Here is a 20034-nt window from a genome sequence, read left to right as displayed (position 1 = left end):
TTGTTTAGAATTTATTCTCTGATGGCAATCGTTAAGTTATTCATTTTAATGGGTATTTTATAACTTTAAAAGGAAAATTGTTTCCAGGGAAGAGACATGCCTCTTAAATAGAAATCAGGTATCCAGGGGGAAGAACCACCTAATAAAACACTTTGGACAGCCCATCATAGCGTTTAGACACACAGTTCTAGGAGAGAAATAAGAAAGCATTTCTTTGGCCAAATGTGATCTGTACCATCCTGGTTTTTGCCTCACATGCTGTGAGAGACATTTATTCTCTTCACTATTCAATTATTTTGCCAAGGAGATGTGGGAATTAAAGTAGCGGCAATCATGGTAACATGTGTGTTAAGCATCAAAATACTTTGCACAGAGTAGACTTGCCAGTTGTATTTTCAACTTGGGTTTACATATGGAAAATATTGTTATTTCCTTCAGTGTCTTCAGTTTTTAATAGCTCCTATTCCATCTAATTTTTAAGCTGTAAATATACTCTAGTGCTTGAAAAGAAAATCAAAGTGGTCCTAATGCCAGAGGCTGGAACTAGTTTGTTTGCCAGCAAAATTCATCTTCAGTTTACATGTATCTGAATGCTTGATTATATGTACCTAAATCCAATCATAACTTAGCCCACAATTTTAGACTAAAAGAACCCAATGTGTAGATAAATTTGTTTGTCTCATGCGGTTTAGAAAAAAAAAAAATCTGTGAGCAGGCATTTAAATATCAAGAGATTCCACAATCTTTATTTGGGCTTCTCTTCATAAATAAAAGATGTTAAGATGCTTTCTCATTCCTGAGTAGGACACTGGACAAGTAATGCATACTTACACTCTGCTATTTGTCCAAGACCTCCCGAACACCTTTGGTTTTTGCTTACTATTACTGGATATTTAATCTACTGAAATATTTTAGTCCAGTTTTTTTTTCTCTCTGTAGAAAATTGAGTCTAAATTTAAAATGGCCTTTCTAATGCGGTCTGAGCCAAAAAGTATAATTCATTTTAAAGTGATTTGGGGGCAGGCTTAGAAGTGTGAAGGCAGTAGGGCGAACATTTATTTAATTTCTTGTACTACTATAGAAATGATAATAACTAACAAACATTAAATACTTATTCTATGACAGGTACTGAGGTTTATATATATCATCTCATGTAATTCTCACAATAGGCCATGAAGTAGATGCTAAGTGCTATCATTAGTTTTACAGCAGTAACGAAAATCTCTACACCTCAGAGAAGTTCTGTGCATTGCCAAAGGTAAGGGGCTCACCTAGGACCACCGTCTCTATAAAATTCACTTTTCACCACACACTCTCTTATTCCATCTTACCTTGAATAACATTCTAAACTATTTTAAAAAAATCTTTAGGCCTGGCTCATGCCTATTATTCCAGCACTTTGGGAGGCTGAGGCAGGTGGATCACTTGAGACCAAGAGTTCAAGACCAGCCTGACCAACATGACAAAGCCCCATCTCTACTAAAAATGCATGCCTGTCATCTTAGCTACTTGGGAGGCTGAGACAGGAGAATCACTTGAACTCCGGGGTCAGAGGTTACGGTGAGCTGAGATCACACCACTGCTCTTCAGCCTGGGCGACAGAGTAAGACACTGTTAATAAATAATTGTTTAATTATTTTAAATGTAAGTTATTAAAAACATAAAGCTACATAAAATGCATATTTATATAAATAAACATTCGTCTTCATACTTAATAAAATGCTCCACGAACTCTCTGCTCCTCCTCACTCCTTTTGGGTCATAGAGGGTCCTCTTTTTATGAATGGCCCATCAAAGGGATCAGTGTGAGGTAGCATTCTTTCCTAGCATTTTCTTTTCTTTTTTTTTTTTTCTATTGTAAATGAATTATGTATGCACCCTGAAGTAATTAGCAAAGACGTTGTTGTTCAGCTGAATTTTAAACTAATTAATCTGACCTAATTCCTGTCAAAAATAATTAGGTTAAAATATGTCCTCCCTAAGCAAGTCTTTGAAGCTGAGACACTAAAGCACAGTACCTCCTGGGTAAGCACTGTTCTAACATTGAAAGGGCCATTTATTTAACAGTTTTAGAGGAAGTGCTAAAATGCTACCTTGTGAATTGCCACCTGGGCATCGTCTCCTCCTCCTCAGTTTCTATATTCCAATTAAAAGAAAAGACGTTGAACTAACGATGGGACTGTAACATGAGTGGTCTCAGAGAGCCCCACATATCACTTGGTTTGCAATTAAAACATCAAAACTGGTTGATTTCTCCTTCACATTCACTTTTTTTTTTTTTTTTTTGAGACAGAATCTTGTTCTTGTTCCCCAGGCTAGAGTGCAGTGGGGCGATTTCAGCTCACTACAACCTCGGCCTCCCCAGTTCAAGCAATTCTCCTGCCTCAGCCTCTGGAGTAGCTGGGACTACAGGTGCCTGCCACCATGCCTGGCAAATTTTTTTAATATATTTAGTAGAGATGGGGCTTCACCATGTCACAGGCTGCTCTCGAACTCCTGACCTCAAGGTGATTTGCCCGCCTCGGCCTCCCAAAGTGCTAGGATTACAGGCATGAGCCACTGCACCTAGCCCACTTTTCTTAATATAAAATTGATTAAACTATCTTCTGTTTCCCCATCCTCTAACTGCCCCAATAAGCTTTTAAAATATCCTTAGTGATATGATGAATTGGGAAAATGTCTCATTCATTTTGATAACCAAGTGCTAAGCTATATGTTTCTAGAAAAATAATTTAGGAAAAGGAAATAGGCAAGCTTTATCCATAGATGCAGGTTGTCAATAAGTTTAGATGATCTTGGGTTGCAGCAACTGTGGAGGTTTGTATATGCTGGGGTTTGCCCAAAGCCTTCACTACTGCCCTGTCATTCTATAGCAGCCTCTTCTGCATGACCCCAACCTTGCTCTCGGATACATTATGGGGCTTTTGGGAGAGGAGAGCACTGTGGAGTATATATATCACATCCCCAAGCAGTTCACAGCTAATAATTTCTTTATTAAACCTATGAACCCTTCATGGTTTCTAGTCCTCCCTCCCCAACCCCCTTCCAAGTTAGTTTCTAGGCAACCAGTAAGCACTGAATTACATTAAGCTCTTTATTTCAAGGCTGCAGTTCAGAATTTTGCTGCATATTTGTTGGCTCATTTATAGAGACAGCAGTATAAAATTCATTAATTCTGTCTAATCTGCAGTACATCTGCGATTTGGTTAGAACCACATCACCTATACCTGTGTTTCATGTTTAAATCACTCAGTGCCATGATTTTCTTCTCTATGTAGCTTATGCCAAAGATACTGTGAGCGCTAATCTGAAATCACAGAAGCCAGAATTTCCACAATTTCTAGTTCTTGCACCTTGGGATGGTCTTTTAGGAAAGCAAAAATTTCAAAATCTCCGTTCTTGAATGGTGGAAATGTCCAACAGCTGAATTTTAATAAGAAAGAACAGAAACATACTGTTCAGGAATAGTCTGAAATGCAGTAAGCATTTACAAAAGGGAGGATATTATTTGCATTAACATATTGAAATTTTGGTGTGAAAGAGAAGGCCTTGGAAATATCCCTTTGTTGGTATGAATCAAGCAATTGAGGTTGTAATTTCAAATTTTACCAAGGACAGTATGAAAATGAAGATTAATCTTTCAGGAGAACTGTTCTGTTTTGAATGTTGACTGGTTTGAGATATTGTCTTGAAAACTCTGAGCAAGCACCCTCTCTCTCTTTCTAGGTGATATTTATAAAGGGATTTGGTAAGTCTCTAAGTGTACCATAATTGAACAAAAATGTAAATTAAATGTTAGTTTGTTCTCTAGTTTCTTAAAACACAAAGCAATAACTTACATTGGCCACACTAAAATGGTGGCTTTGAGAAGATAAAGTAAAATCCTTTTAAAACTCAAACTTGAATCTAATCTCTTTCCTTTCAGCTTCTTATAATGTAGCTGAGGGGGGTGGGTGTGATGTATGAAACTAGAGATAAATTAACTGAATGGTCTTGTGGCATAGAGAGCCATCTGTCCACTAGATTTGCATAGAAGAAAAGCCTTCCAGGAGACCATACTGCCAAGGAGGAGTGGCCCAGATGAGATGAGACAGGGACAGCATCTCCCACATGACTTTGCATCTAGAGATGCCACTTACTGGATTCGCTTCAGTAAAATATGAGCAGAAGGGAGGTATGGCATTTCCAGGCCTGGCCCACAAGATCTTCTGTGTGATCTTTCATGTGCCTATCTCTCTTTCTCTATTTTTACTTTTATAATTTTTACATTCTTTTATTTCAATGGTTTTTGGAATACAGGTGGTTTTTGGTTACATGGAAAAGTTCTTTAGCGGTGATTTCTGAGATTTTGGTGCATCTGTCACCTGAGCAGTGTACTCCCATCTGTCTCTTTCTCCTCCCTGTCTGTCCATTGGATACCAGTAAGCCCTCAACCTGGGGAAAAGTGATGCTTTGTCAAAGCTTCCATCACCAGTCACTGCATGGCTTCCATCACCCGTTACTCTCTAGATCCCTGACAATGCAACTATTGTTTATCACTGAGAATTTGGGTATATCTGTTCCAACCACGTATTTTACCTTGACTTACAGATGTGCCATGTATGAGTTACAAGACAGGATGACTTCAATCAGTAGAACAACAGATATTCTTGACTGTTTACTATGTGCCTTGCAATGCGGATTCCAAGGACTCTGTGGTAACCAGACAGGAATGGCTTCTTAAAGTAGTAGGAAAAAAACACACACTTCAAACTATTACAATCATTTAATTCCATGCATGTAATGAAATGCAGAGTAGACATTTAGTACTGATGGAGCATATAATATAGTAAGATTTAAACTACTCTGGGGTTGACAAATATTTTTATTCGTTAATACTTAGTATTTCCAAATGTTAGTTCGAATGAAAATAAATCTGGATTTCATGTTATACGCAGAGAGCTGAGTCCAGAGTAGACTAGCAGAAGCAGTAGGTTAAATTGTTTCTTCCTGTCTTTCCCCAATGCCCAGGAATCACAATGCAGCTATAAACCATTTCTTAAGTATTTTTTTTTTCCTTTGAAAAAAGGAGGCCAAGCTCAGTGGCTTACATCTGTAATCACAGCACTTTGTGAGGCCGAGGCAGATGGATCATTTGAGGTTAGGAGGTCGAGATTAGCCTGGCCAACATGGTGAAACCTCATCTCTACTAAAAATAGAAAAATTAGCTGGGTGTGGTTGTTCATGCCTGCAATCCCAGCTACGCAGGAGGCTGAGGCAGGAGAATTTCTTGAACCCGAGAGGCGGAGGTTGCAGTGAGCCAAGATTGTGCCACTGCACTCCAGTCTGGGCAACAGAGTAAGACTTCATCTCAAAAGAAAGAAAAACAGGAAAGCACTTAGGAACCATTTCACTTAATCCTTCCTTTCCTTTCATATATGAGGAGGATAAATGTATTTTCCAAGCTGATAATGCCTTCCATTTTAATATACGGAACATTTAGTGTGGGCCAGAAACTATGCTAGTTCATATTTTTATGGTAAAATTTAATATATGCATAGATGAGTACACCATAAAAATATGTAGCTCAGTGATTTGTCCCCCCCTCAAAATAAAAACAGTCATGTGATGCTACCTAAATTAAAAAACCAAAAAAAAAAAAAAAACTGGTAAATGACTGCTCTTCAGAATTGCTAAACAGCTTAGCCCATTCCAGCCACCTTTCTCCCCACCTACTACCCTTCCTTTTATGGTCATAAAAGAATGTCTCTCTTTATAGTTTTACTACATTAGCATGCATCCAAAAATGCTGAGCTTTATTATTTTTTGAAGTTTCAATAAATTGAATCTTAATAGTATATATTATTTTATGTCTGTCTTCATTCACTCAACTCTGCATTTATGGTATTCATTCATGCTTGGGTCTTTCCCATTCTGTTTTATGAACATATCACAATGTATTTCATTTTATATACTGTATACAATGTATCCAGTTTATTATGAATGATATTTAGTTTTTTGTTATGAATAGCAGGATTCTACATAATCTTACACGTGCTTATTGGCACCCAGGTGCATGTATGTACTTCCACCTCCTAATTTTTGGACTTTAGTATTATAGCAGGCATTCATGCTTCTGTACAGTTGTTCAAAGTTATTTTCTTATTTTAAAAAGTTGGGAGGGGAGAGCTGGAATAACATAATAGAGCCAGATATACTACACTAGCCGTCTGGTTACAGTGTCACAGACGTTTAGTTCAATATTTAATAGGTGAAGTTGAGTTCCATCCTGTATTCTTGAAACAAATGACTGGAGAAAACAGATGATCAGTATCCTCTTTGGAATGCCATTAAGCATTTTTTAAAACCTGATTAACCACGTTTAACGTGGGTAAGATGAGTGTGTTCTTGCTTGCAAGTTTGATTTTACTATTTTTAATGAATTTGTTCTGCCTTTTTTGGTCAAGCCAAGTTTTTCCACATCATAGCATAAGCTGTTCCCTTTGCTCGGAATGTTTTTATTTTAAAGACTTGAATGATTAACTAATTTCTTATCATGATAGTTTTAACTCGGAAGTCTCCCTGGAGTATCTTACCTGTCCCAAGTGACTATTACATTGCCCTTTATATTTGCTATTAGAGAATTTATCACTACATGTAGCTATCCTGTTTATGTTTTATTCATGTTAAATGTTTCCTGGGACTTCTTTTCTTGCCTTCCTGAAATATATGCACCAGGAATCTCATCTCTCTTTTTTTCAGCAAGCTCTCTCCAGTGTCTGTAATAATACATGGCTCATAATAGATCCTCAATAAATGACTAATGGAAATGGAAGTAACAAAGGAAGGAGGGAAGAAGGGAGGGAGAAGGGTAAAAATGGAAAGAGGGAGGAAGAAAGGAAGAATAGAAGGGATATTTATGTAAGCCAAGGAGTAAAGAGGCTATCCATGTGATACAAAAATTTTATAATTCTATGTGATATGTATAAATGAAAGAAGATCTGTGCACTCAACTCATAACATGACTGCAAGCAATTCAGAATGTACCAAACCAGTAAAGGTTACAAATAAGCAGGGGGCCCGATGTTTCCACACAGCGATGGAGACTGAAGGCAACAAGGAAAACCAAAACCCGGGAGAATGTGTGACCATCATTCCAATTTTCTACATATCTCCATGCCAAGCTGTATATACATGAATTGCTAAGTGCGTGACTCATGTGCATCTCAAAGAAAGAATCTGAGTCAAAAGCGACCTCGGGGTTACTAGCCATGGAAACAGAGGAGGGAGACTGTAGTTATTAACACTGTTGTCAAAGAACAAAGAAAGGACAAAAAAGGAAGAAACTCAGTAAGCAGTGGTTCAGTATTCTCTCACATCCATTTGGAGGAATTTGGATGACGTCCAAAGTTTTAATGTGAGCAAAGTGAATGCATAACTCTGGGAGAGCTTGTCATCTTGGCAGGCTCTGTAAAATAGCTTATGTCTATCACTATTGCAATAACAGACACAAAGGGTCGATATTTAAAGGGTCAGTAAGAATGTATAGTAAGATACGTCTAGGAGTGGTCCTCAGAAAAATGCCAGAGTAATGAGTCATAAACTAGGTATAAATTCCAGGAGTTGACCACAGTGTTAGCAATAAAATAAATGCATATTTGACACACGAAGAGAAGAGAGGTAAGGACTCCCATAGGTAGATTCAATAGAAATGTAATATAATACCTGTGGTTAGGGACAGTGAAAGTGTTTATATATCTACAGTGTCAATTTGACAGGTATTAACCCTTTAATTGATAATGGGTTCTACTCATTTAGGTTGTTTCCTTCTCCCCCAAACATAGTAACTTTAAGTTTACTGTGTTAGCTGGTTCAGAAGGTGACTCATTTTACAGACAACTTGACAAGAATATACAGTTAAGAAAGGAGAGTATGAACTGTGTCCTATAAATATCAAATTCCTTTTCTAAAGTCATTGCTGAGGAAATAAGAAAACAGAACAACCCAGGAAAATTACATGGGAGAGTAGTCAATAGATTACAAAGGGAGACTATATGAGCATTTCTGAGTGAAAACAACAACAAAAACATTCACAAAGTGATGACTATGACACCTAATTGGAGCATAGAATCTAGGATAGAGAGCCATCTCTCATTGGCGAGAGCTCAGAGAGTGAGAGTTGTGCTGAGTAATTTTGCTTGGCAATGAACTTAATACCTTCCTCTTCTTCCCACAATTAAAAAACTTGCAAAATTGGACAAGGTAACAGAGGTAAATCATTGCCCTTCTAAAGCCAACTTAGCATTCTACAGCGTTTATATATCAAATCCCAAGCACTGTGATATGGAAAGTGGAGTCCATTTTGCTACCTTGCAGAAGGAGCTTCAGCTTCCCATTTCTCTTACCTTGTGCTTCACATGATGAGAACAACCCAGATGGGTTATCCCTGAGGAACAAAGAAACCCAAAAGAGTGATATTGACAGCCCAACCCTGACCCACATCTGCCCTAAGAGCTACCAAGTCCTGTGGGCCTTGAGGATGTTCCTTTTTCCCATTCATCTCGAAGAACAAAAGTATGACTCTTTTAACTGGGCTCCTCTCAAGAATCCAGAGTGTATGATCTATTTAAAGTAGCACAGGAAATCCCCAACGCTAAAAAAAGAAGAGCCAGTCTCAGTGCAACCCTATAAAACTTTTATTATTTTCTAGTCTAGGGATCAAGGCAACATTGAATGAAAATTCTCAGTTCCTGCTTCACTTAGAGGTAGTTCAAGTCAGAGAATCACAGAATTTCAGAGCCAAAAGATATATCTCTGTATATCCACTTCAACATTCTCAGGTTTGAGAGTATCATGATAGATGGAGGAAACATGACTTATACATTTTGTTCCTTCATGCATTTATGTAACAAATATTTATTGAGCATCAACAACACATTGCCATGCATTTTATTAGGGGGTACCAATAAAGTAGTCTCTAAGGCTTAACTCTTGCCCTCAGGAACTTGCCATCAGTTTGACAGTTAGGATGAGTAAACTGAGAATGGCACTGCTAGGCATTGCCAGAGCACAAAAGACAACAGTGTGCACAGCGGTTAAGAATGCAGGCTGTGGACTGAGGGGCTCTGAGTTCAAACACACACTACTCTTTGCATGTTGTGTGACCTTGAGCAAGTGATTTCACTTCACTATGCTCCAATTTCCTTTTCATAAAATGTTGAGGACATTAGCATCTATTCCATAGGGTTCTTTGGTGATTAAATGAGAAAATACATATAAATACAGTAAAGTTTTTCAGAATTTGTAACTGATTAATAAATGTTATAGTAGTAGCAGTATTATTATTATTAAAATCAAGACCTGGAAGTAAAACAAAAAGCTGCCCAGCATTGAAATGAATAGGACTTGAAGATGTTAAGGTTCAAGAAGCATGTTCTGGCAAAGGGAATTAGGTTATTTTCTGATGTTCTGGACTTGGTTTTCTGGACTATATTTCTGACTTTTTGTGGCTTTTTGAATGCCCAGTTTTTATCTTTGATCATAATTGCACTGTGCACACAACTCTAGAGGGTGCTTCTCATGGTCCTAAGATTTTATCTCATGTGTTATCCTAGATTTTTATCTCATGTGTTCCAGCAAATGGCTGTAAAGTTTGTAAGGAAGGAGCTAATCCACACAAAGGTCCTGTTTCAGCTGAATGTCTGGCTTCCTGAGGTATTTATTCCAACTAATTCATACATGATGAACTACATGAAAACATGATGTCTTCCACTGTAGACTGTACGTCCTGCACATTTTCAACTGCATCAGCTGTCTATTACTGAGTAGCAGACCACTCCAAAACCTGGTGCCTGAAAAAAACAATGATCTTTGAGTTGGCAATTTGGGCAGGGCTCAATAGTGACAACTTATCTCTTCTCTGTGCAACATTAGCTAGAGAAGCTTGACTAGGAGCTGGGGAGCTACTTTTCAGGTGGCTCACTTACATGGCTGGGGCTGGCAAGTTGGTGATGGGTGTTGGTAGTGAACTAGTTAAAGATATGAGGCCTGATTTCCTGTCAGCTGTTTATTTGGGTTTCCTTATAGCATGGTTACCTTAAGACAGTCGTACAACTTACCCAGTAGTATAGGGTGTCCCAAAGAACCAAGTGTATAAATGAGTGTCCCAAAAGAACCAAGCAAAACTTTCTGTAGCCTTTTTGCCCTAGTTGTAGGAATCAAACAGCATTGGCATTGTCATAGTTGTAAGATTGAGGGGAAAAGAACACAGACTCTCATCTCTCTATAGAAAAACTGTCAAGGTCACATTAAGAGAAAAATATGTGAGTGTTTTTTTGAAAAATATGTCCTGCCAAAAATGCCATTTTTACCCTACCCACCTATCCAGCATAGTGCCTGACACAATATTACTCCTTAATAAATACTCCCTCATTAAATACATAACAGCATATGAAAATGCATAAATAAATCAGTATTACAGTATTACTACTGTAGTTTCTATTTTTTTTTTTTTTTGGATTAACACTGAGTTTTGGCATCAACCTTGACCCCTGGATTGAAATTTTACTCTTCAATCTGGGAATTTACTTTTGTATGTCCACAGTTGATATGGGACTCTTATACATCTTTAGAGACTAAAGATTACAAAGAAAGATTGTTAGTGCCTTCGAGAGCAGTAATTTGAATAAATGGAGGTGGGATTTGAATCTAAACACTTATCAAGTCATCAAAGAATATTGTAAGAGAGAAAGATAGTTCTGAAAAAGAAAAATAATTGGTAATGAACTTAGTTGAAATGAAGGGAATAAGATGAAGACAAGAGATCTGGCAGCTTCTGGGGGAGCAGCAGCCAAAAGAAGCATCAGCAGAGCTATGTTTAATTAATGAACAGTAGCAGAAGAGGGTGCTCTGAAATGATTAGAGATAGCAATTGAGGCTGTGCCTCCTGGGAGGTAATGGATGACTGAAGTACTTCTGTGTGTGATTGATTAAAATAATCAATGAGAATGTTGAACATCAAATTATGAATTTAAAAGATTTAGTGTCCCTATCTAAAGCTATAGCAAACATCAAATGACAATTTCTGATTAATCTTAGAGTATGTGGAAGACCACCAGTATAATGGCTGCTTTCAAATGTTATGGAAGAAGTGTCCACTGCAGCCTGGTGCATTATTGCCCATTGAGATTTTAGCTCTGTGCCCTTACTGTAAAACATATTCAGACCTGAAAATTGCAACTTGAACTTATAATTTAGGATAAATTACAGATTGCACATTTTTTCTTTGTGTTATCAAAGATTTTTTTATTGTTTATTTATTTATTTTTGAGATGGAGTCTCACTCTGTCACCAGGCTGGAGTCCAGTGGCGTGATCTCAACTTAACTGCAACCTCCGCCTCCCAGGTTCAAGCGATTGTCCTGCCTCAGCCTCCAGAGTAGCTGGGACTACAGGTGCATGCCACCACACCCAGCTAATTTGTGTATTTTTAGTAGAGATGAGGTTTCACTATGTTGGCCAAGATGCTCTCCATCTCTTGACCTCATGTTCTGCCTGCCGTGACCTCATAAACTGCTGGGATTAAAGGCATGAGCCATCATGCCCAGCCTCTTTTTATTTTTAATGGAAACAAAGAAAACAGTTTGTCCAATCTTGTTAGTAAGAATAAAACCCTCAAACTTCAGAAGAGAAACAAAATGGACTGCAGTTGTTCATACCACTCCTATTTCATTGATAGCAAGCATTTCCTCACCTTTTCCAGAGTAGTTTACATTTTGCTAATTTTGAAGTCAAGAAAAAAGAAATGTGCTTTCTTTATCACTTTGTATCATCCTTCTAAAAATTTTCATTGTAGGAGAAGGAGTAGAATAATCAGATATACCAGGATTTAGCTATCATGCGTCTTAGTGCCCCAAATTAACGAGGGAAGTATCATTCCCATATCTTCAGACTGAACCATTCTGCTGGCTGTCACAATGCCACAATAAATACATGATGTACCTGAGGAAAAATATGCTATAGTATGTGATGACATTTATGTTATATATAAATGGTATAGGGTTTGTACAGATAGCACAATTTTATCCTTGGAGTTAATAGTTACATCATATATATATATATATATATATATATATATATATATATATAAACATGTTTGTGTTCCCTCTGTATCACCAGGAACTACTACAAGGCTTTGCGTTTAGATAGGCGCTTTGCTAGTTTTTCTTGAAGGGTTAAAACTGCCATGTTGAGAAAAAGATTTCTCATTTAAACCTAATGAGAGCAATGCCGAGATCATTCCTGTCCTAGTGCTATAAAAGAATGCCTGAGGCTGGGTAATTAGGAAATCAGAGAGGTGTATTTGGTTCACAGTTCTTCAGGCTGTACAAGAAGCATGGCACCGGCTTCTGTATCTGGTGAGGGACTCAGGGTGCTTCCACTCATGGTGAAAGGTAAAGAGGAGCTGGCAGGTACAGATATCACATGGTCAGAGAGGAAGCAAGAGAACGAGATGGGGAGGTGCCAGGCTCTTTTTAACACTGGGTTCTCACAGGAGTTAATAGAACAAGAACTCACTTATTGCCCCTTTCTCACAGGGAGGGCATTAATCTATTCATGAGGGGTCCTCCCACCCCCCTGACCCAAACACTTCCCATTAGGCCTCAGCTCCAACATTAGGATCACATTTTTGACAGGAGATTTGGAAGGGTAGGATATCCAGACCATAGCAGTTCCCAAGCATAGAATCCAGGTCTTCAGCGGACGCTCAGGTCACCAGCGTTGTCTTCTCCCTGGCAACAGAGTCACAGGAGTTGAATTCAGAACTTCTTTTCTTTTTCACATTTTCTTTTCACATATTCCTTTAGCCATCCTTAATATCTCAAAGTGGTGTCCATGCTATAAAGCCCTCAAGAGAGTCAAGTCATGTAGTGGAAACATATGAGTGAAATCTAGCAAAAAATGATAATAAATAAGATGTAGCAAACCATCTCATCTTTCAGTTAGTGGCAGCTCCCTCTAGAGTAAAGAGAAAATGTTGATTAGACCATGTCGTCAGTCCAAAAGAAGGAAAACGGCTGTGTCTCGGTTCAGAGACTTTATTGTTTTCTCTTCAGAGGCTTCTGACTGAGACAAGACTAGCTGCACCATTTCTTGGTTACGTGGTTACAAGTTCCTATTTGTTCCCCTGTGCATGTCCTACAGCATCTGGCATGGCACTCACAGAAGGCCCTCAGAAACTCCTGTTGACTTGAACTCAGTCACTCTATCCAGCTATTTGGAGGCAAATATGGGGGAAGTAGAAGAAAAAGAAGAGGAGTAATGGAGTTAGACCTTTGCACTGTCCAAATTTGAGGAGTTAGTGTGGGCAGTGGCACTTGTGAGCTGTGTGAGCTTGATTCAGCTGCTTCTATTTTCAAAATTTTAGTTTCTGATTTATAAAATAACATCATATTTAATAAAACGATATAATTTTTGCAAAGGTTTTGGCATAGTACCCATGGAATATGTGAGCATGTATGCACACCCCCCTACAAATGATAAATGAGTATTTATTAACAAATACATAGTACAATTTGACACTCCACAATAATCTCCTAAACCCTCATAAAACATATAGTCATAGTATAGAAACTCCCTTTTGATTTTAGCATAAAAAGGCAGATCAGATTTGGTTTTTGTCAGGTCACGGAAGGTTTACCAATGACATTAAGAGAGGGGTCAAAATAAGAGATTTCGCTTCCTCTAACATGTTCTTCCTTTTCCTAAACAGCATTGTGGAAAGACATTAGCATCTTTGGTACCTCTTAGGACTTTTTTAAAGGATGCTTTAAAAATATCTTCTTTGCAATATCCATAACACGAGGAAGGTGAGACTCTCACAAGCTTAACAGGAGAAATAGATCAGAAACTTTTTTTTTTCTAAATAAAGAACTTATTTTCATGGTGCCTAGTCTCTCTGACCTAAATTGCAGTAATTCAGTATGTGTGAAATTACCTTTTCTAGGACGAGAAGATCAGAGCAAAAAGGAGACAAAAAATGGTGAGAGAAAGAGAAAAGAATATACAATATAGGCAAGAGTTCAGGCTGTCTGATAAAGAATCTGAGAATGATAAGAAACTAAGTAGTTATAAAATGGAAACCGCCATTAAGAAAGACTAGCAATTATCTCCAATGGGCAGCCATGTTTAGAGGGGATCAGAAGGTCTTTTAAGAACTAAAATAAAAAGATATTGAGGCCAAAGTAAGGCATCTGAGTTCTCTATTTCTAGGGCTTATTTTATTAAACTTTTTATCACTTTCAAGTTCCTGGTGATGCCAGAGCAGATTTATTTCTGTAATTAAATGGATTGTTATTTACCAGCAGATATAAAGCTGGCATAAAAAGACACATGATCAGTAACATAGTTCAGACTTTATGAATTATTAATAAAGACTGATGAATGGGATTGTTATTCCTTTCCATACAAGTTCGCGAATTGTGTTTTAGGCGTGAACACTTGGAGCAGATCAGCAAAAGCCAGTTACCAGCAATTCGTGACCACCCATAGCTCTTTCTCCCCCACTCCTTTGCTTCAGGATCAGTCATAAAAACATCACAAAAGATAAGCTTTTCATAGTGCTGTGGTCTGCACTTGAACAATGTGAGTTACAGTCATAATATTATCACTGGCAGGTGTTATATTGTGGGCTGGATTTTGTAAACTGGAATTTGATGTGTGGGAGCATCCAGCTTGGTGCTGGAGCTTCACATGATAGGGGTGGGTGGTATATGAAAAGACAGGTTCTACATGAGTCAGCCTGATACAGAGTTAGCATTTTTACATGGTTGAGGAAACTGTTGGAGGATAATAATGACCTAACTCTGAGTCTCAAATATCTTGGAATTATTAAATCATAAAGGACCTCTAATTGAGAGAAAGAATGTTATAAAGAATGATGCAGGTTGTTTTTTTGGCAGGAAAGGGGGAACAAAGTAGGAATACCTTGTTCAGCATCTAGAATAAATCTCTGCTGATCTTTTTCAATCCATGATAAACCTTTTGAGTTCATATGTTTAAATAATTCTGCTCATAAAATCTACCTAAGTTGACCAAATCTAGTTTGTGGATGAATGATATAAGAACATATAATTTTAAGTTTGAAGAGCTTAATAAACCTCTATCAAATTGTACATAGAATAACATCAAATGTCTCTTTCCCTTTCTGGTGTTAGCCATAAACTAGTGGGAGTCAACCTTTAGAGCTTTACCAAGAAAAGTGAAGGCAAGAACAGACCCGTTGGTAACAGTCCATTTGCTAATACAGTCTCTCCATCAGTCAGGGTGAATATGGTTCTGCTTTGTTTAAAAAAAATCCCCTATCTGATAATGGTGACTCACACCTGTAATCCCAGCACTTTGGGAGGTTGAGGCAGGCAGATTGCTTGAGCTCAGGAGTTCAAGACCAGCCTCGGCAATAGAGCAAGACCTCATCTCTACTAAAAAAAAAAAAATGCTGGGCGTGGTGGCACACACTCCTAGCTGAGACGAGAGGATTGTTTGCACCCAGGAGATAGAAGCTGCAGTGAGCTAAGATTAAGGCTACGTTTAGCTGTGAGCATGCCACTGCAGTCCAGCCTGGGTGACAGAGAAAGACTCTGTCTCAAAAAAAAAAAAAAAAAAATCCACAGATCTCAGTGGTTCAAAGAAATGATGGGCTTTATCTCTCTCTCTCTTTTTTTCCTTTGAGATGTAGTCTCACTCTGTCACCCAGGCTGAAGTGCAGTGGCACAATCTCAGCTCACTGCCACCTCTGCCTCCCGGGTTCAAGTGATTCTCCTGCCTCAGCCTCCCGAGTAGCTGGGACTAGGCCTGCACCACCACACCTGGCCAATTTTTGTATTTTTAGTAGAGACAGGGTTTAGCCATGTTGGCCAGGCTGGCCTTGAGCTCCTGGCATCAAGTGATCTGCCCACCTCAGCCTCCCAAAGTGCAGGATTACAGGTGTGAGCCACTGTGCCCCACTGACAATGGACGTTCTCATGCCCTCTGCTTCCTATTGTCTTCACGCAGTGACACAGGTTAATGGACTTTCCATTATGTGGAATATCTCTGTCACTTTGGCAGATGTAAGGAAAGGTGATGAATTGTGCCTCAGTTCATAAAGACTCCGCCTCACATATTATAGGTCTAAGTAGGTCACCTGCAGGCCCAACTTCAAGTGCAATCCTACCATACATTAGAATGAGGAAAACCAGAAATGCCTAGTAAATAGACACAATAACTGCCACATCCTAAGACCAATCTTTTCTTATGTGTTATCCCATTCTGCATTTCTGTAAAAGAACACCTGAGACTGGGTAACTTATAATGAAAAGAGGTTTATTCAGCTCATAGTTCTGTAGGCTATACAAGTATGGCAGCAGCATCTGTTCAGCTTCTTTTGAGGGTTCAGGAATGTTTTACTCACGGTGAAAGTTGAAGAGGGGAGCAGGTGTGTCACATGGTGAGAAAGGAAGCAAGAGAGAGGACGGAGGTCCCAGGTGCTTTTTAAACAACCAGATCTTGTGTGAGCTCATAACTATTGGGAGGGCACAAACCCATTCATGGGGGTTTTGTCCCCATGACCCAAAGACCTCCCACCAGGCTCTACCTTCAACACTGTGGATCACATTTCAACATGAGATTTGTAGGGGGCAAACCTCCAAACCATATCGCCCTGATGAACACTGTTCCTCTAAAAATGTGCACTTTACTCTTTTACATCCCCCACCCCTCTTTCTTTCTCACTCCTTAAAATTATCCCAACAAAGATCTCTGGATTGGATGAAGGCTGTAGTTTCAGAAACGCTGAGTTTACTGCTAGAGAGATCTTAGAGAATATTTGATCCATCCTCTCACTTTACAGATAAAATAGATGAGGGAAATGTGACCTGGCTATGTTAAATTACTTCCTAATTGCACAGACTGAGTTAATGTCAAAGGTGAACACTGATTCTCAATAAGAATCTTTTCTGTTACGTTATAGAGTGTCCTTTGGGATGCTATAACAATAACTGTAGGTTTTGAAGAACTTCAACTGGAATTTCAATAATTTTCTACATACAAAGCAACATACTTACAATTTTTGTTTTGATATGCTGGATATGTCTATATTCTTAACACCTACAAACCCTCTTTGATATAAGTTCATAGGTTTGGGACACTTGAATTTCACTAACTGTTGTATTTCCAGTACCAAAACTAATATCTGGCACATAGAAGGCATTGAATTAATATTTGTTAGGTTTCTTCATTTCTTCTTTGCATATTCATTTATCTACTTTTGCTAGTGAGGTCAGGAGAGTTTTGTTTTATTCATTACTTAGAATCAGTGCTTAGCAAAATGATTAAGTAATAGCACTTAGTTAAATTTTGGAATGAGTGCATAAATAAGAGGAATAGTAAGGTATCATTGGTTTAAACTAATTATGAAGTCTAAAAGGGAAATCTGAATCACTAGAAGGCTGAACTATAATGCATATTTCATAGAAATTTGATTTTCTTTAAGTTCATATAAATGATGAGAAAGCTAGCAATGTTAGTCAAAAGATTCTCCTTCTTGAAATGTACACCTTACATGTAGAAATTTACCTGCTCATTTGTGAAATGAAGTGAAATTCTTACAGATAATTCACTAAATCTGCTTTTTTCTTATTATCAAAGTTTTGAAATAAACTATGAAGTCTACAAGGGAAAACTGAATTACAAGAAAGGCTGAACCATAATACATTTTTTCAAAGAAATTTGATTTCATTTAAGTTCATATTTTGATAAGAAAGCTAGCAATGCCAGTCAAAAGATTCTCCTTCTTGAAATGTATACCTCACTTGTAGAAATTTACCTGCTCATTTGTGAAATGAAGTGAAATTCTCATAGATAATTCCATAAAGCTGTTTTTTTTTTTCTTATCATGAGCAAAGTTTTAAATGATCTGACATCAATCTCATTTTAGATGTATTTAAACAATTTGGAACACTTAGCCAGGTTGACCATGAGCTAGTATGTATCCAGGTAGACTCATTTGAATTTATTATAACTATCTCTTAACATTTATCTTTAAGCTGTTGATTTATATGTGCTTAACTGTGATATATTTAAATATTTCTTATGATTCTCTTTTCAGCATGTCTTACTTCCAAAGTGCATAAACTACTCATTTCTTTTTCAGCAAAACATTCAGTCTCCAAGTCAAAGAGCTTAAGTGTTTTACTGACGCATATACAAAAGATTAAAATATAGTATTAGTGCAAACCCCAAGGCAAACACTCCCTTCAGATGAGTCTCCTCTAGCCCCCACCTCATTTTCCTTAGTGTTCCTTTGACATCCAGCAGATGTAAAACCTCTGATTTCGTTCCCTGACCAGCCTCATCCCTCTAGGGATGTGTTGGTTTAGAGTTATAGTGTACTGAGATTTGTGTGTATGTGGTGGGGCTGGGGGGAGGGGCAGATTATTTATTACTTTTTATTTCCCAGTTGAAGGAAGTTAGAAATCAAAAGAGCTGATATAAAAGGCACAATGAGTTTGGTTTCCGCAAGACTGCCTGGAGCAAATAGCACTGTTAGCATCGATAACCGAAATCTGACAAGCTTCTCATTCACTTCCTTCAGAGAAGCAGACCTCAGCATTCTGATATATCCTAGGAGCAGCTATCTCTATATTATAAGAGAAATAAATATTTTTACTATTACATGACAATCACTGAAAGACAATCTACATTAGACACTTCATGATAAAACTTCATGAAAGCATTTAAATTTTCTTTCTATATTCTCTATCTTACCTCCCATCTCCATAAACAGTACTTTTTCTCTTTCTCAGGGGACTTTGTAGTCAAGCTGATTTCTATTTTTTTACCCTCCCATCTCTCTCCTTTTTAAGACACACACACAAGCACAGAGATACACACATACACATACAAATACAAACACACACACATTATCTCTACTTATTTCTAAAAAAAAAAAAACAATTACTAAGAGTTAAAAGTTAAAGAACAAAGAGTTAAAAGATAAAGTTAAAAGTTATTTCTAAAAAAAAAAAAAAAGTGCCTTTCTTGCTTTCTTCAATAAGAATTCTCATCTATTTGGAAATATAAAATGGTAAGTCCTTTTAAAAAGCAAGAGAGATTGTCTATAGCAGGAGCATGATATTTTTCTTGTTACTCATATAGGAACTGGTACCCTGTTCTGTGTCAAATTTTGTACCATACTTGAATTAACATATTCATTCATTTAGTCAACAAATATTTATTGAATGACTAAATGTGCCTGACATTTTGCAAAAGATGAGCCCAATAGTTAATAATGATTCACAAATCCATGGTTTGTTTGACCAAAAACCACTTGCCATAAAGATTTCTTGCATGGTGATGGCCATGCAGCATTATCACAGGTCGTATTGAGAGGAGGAGGGAATGTTCATGACATTAAGAAAAGACAGCTAACTCTCTTGGACCTCTGCAATTAATAGAAGGAATACTAGCGTAATAAAAATAAAGCTTAAAGGTCCACCTTTGCAAGTGGATACATATATACTTATTCCTGGCCTGAGAGTAATATAGTATAGATTCAAAGTTGGCTGAACAGTAAATAAAGTAAAACATGACACTAAAGGGAAGTAACAGGAAGTGACAGCTGGAATGGATTTAGAAGTTATAAGTTTCAAAGTTCTCATTTCATGTATGAGAAAATTAAAGTGCACACAGACTAAAGACAATTTTCCATGTCTTAATAGGTCTTTCCCAGTTTGGAGCATGCAATCATGTCTTCTCTTTGTTGGTATAGGAGCTGGTTTCAGTGGTGAAGGGTTGTTGAGTTAGGGCTTGCTGAGTTGGACATGATATTTGAATACACAGCTAAAGGATTCTAAAAACATGTAGCTGTAACTGCAAATGATTGTGGTGGGGATACATAAAAAAGTAGAATGAATGAATCAAGATAGAGTAATTCTTTCCCTCACTCAATAATTCATATACAAAAAGACATTTTCTTTCTTTTTTTTTTTTTTTTTTTTGAGACAGAGTCTCATTTTGT

The 20034-nt window shown here is 37.6% G+C and overlaps 1 long non-coding RNA gene across 1 annotated transcript in view; it reads right to left on the bottom strand.

Moving 5' to 3' along the window:
- LOC108285578 overlaps positions 1-4638 on the bottom strand; it is a 165141-nt gene extending 160503 nt beyond the window's left edge. Inside the window, exon 1 of the long non-coding RNA XR_001817642.1 lies at positions 4579-4638. This is a non-coding gene — a long non-coding RNA (uncharacterized LOC108285578). The remainder of the gene's footprint in view (positions 1-4578) is intronic.
- Between the last annotated feature and the right edge of the window lie 15396 nt (positions 4639-20034).

The sequence above is a fragment of the Cebus imitator genome, unplaced genomic scaffold (genome assembly GCF_001604975.1).
Source record: "Cebus imitator isolate Cc_AM_T3 unplaced genomic scaffold, Cebus_imitator-1.0 Scaffold302, whole genome shotgun sequence".
In the NCBI taxonomy this organism is placed as follows: domain Eukaryota; kingdom Metazoa; phylum Chordata; class Mammalia; order Primates; family Cebidae; genus Cebus; species Cebus imitator.
Note: the sequence above shows the minus strand (reverse complement) of the source record. Positions and strands in the feature narration are given on the sequence as shown.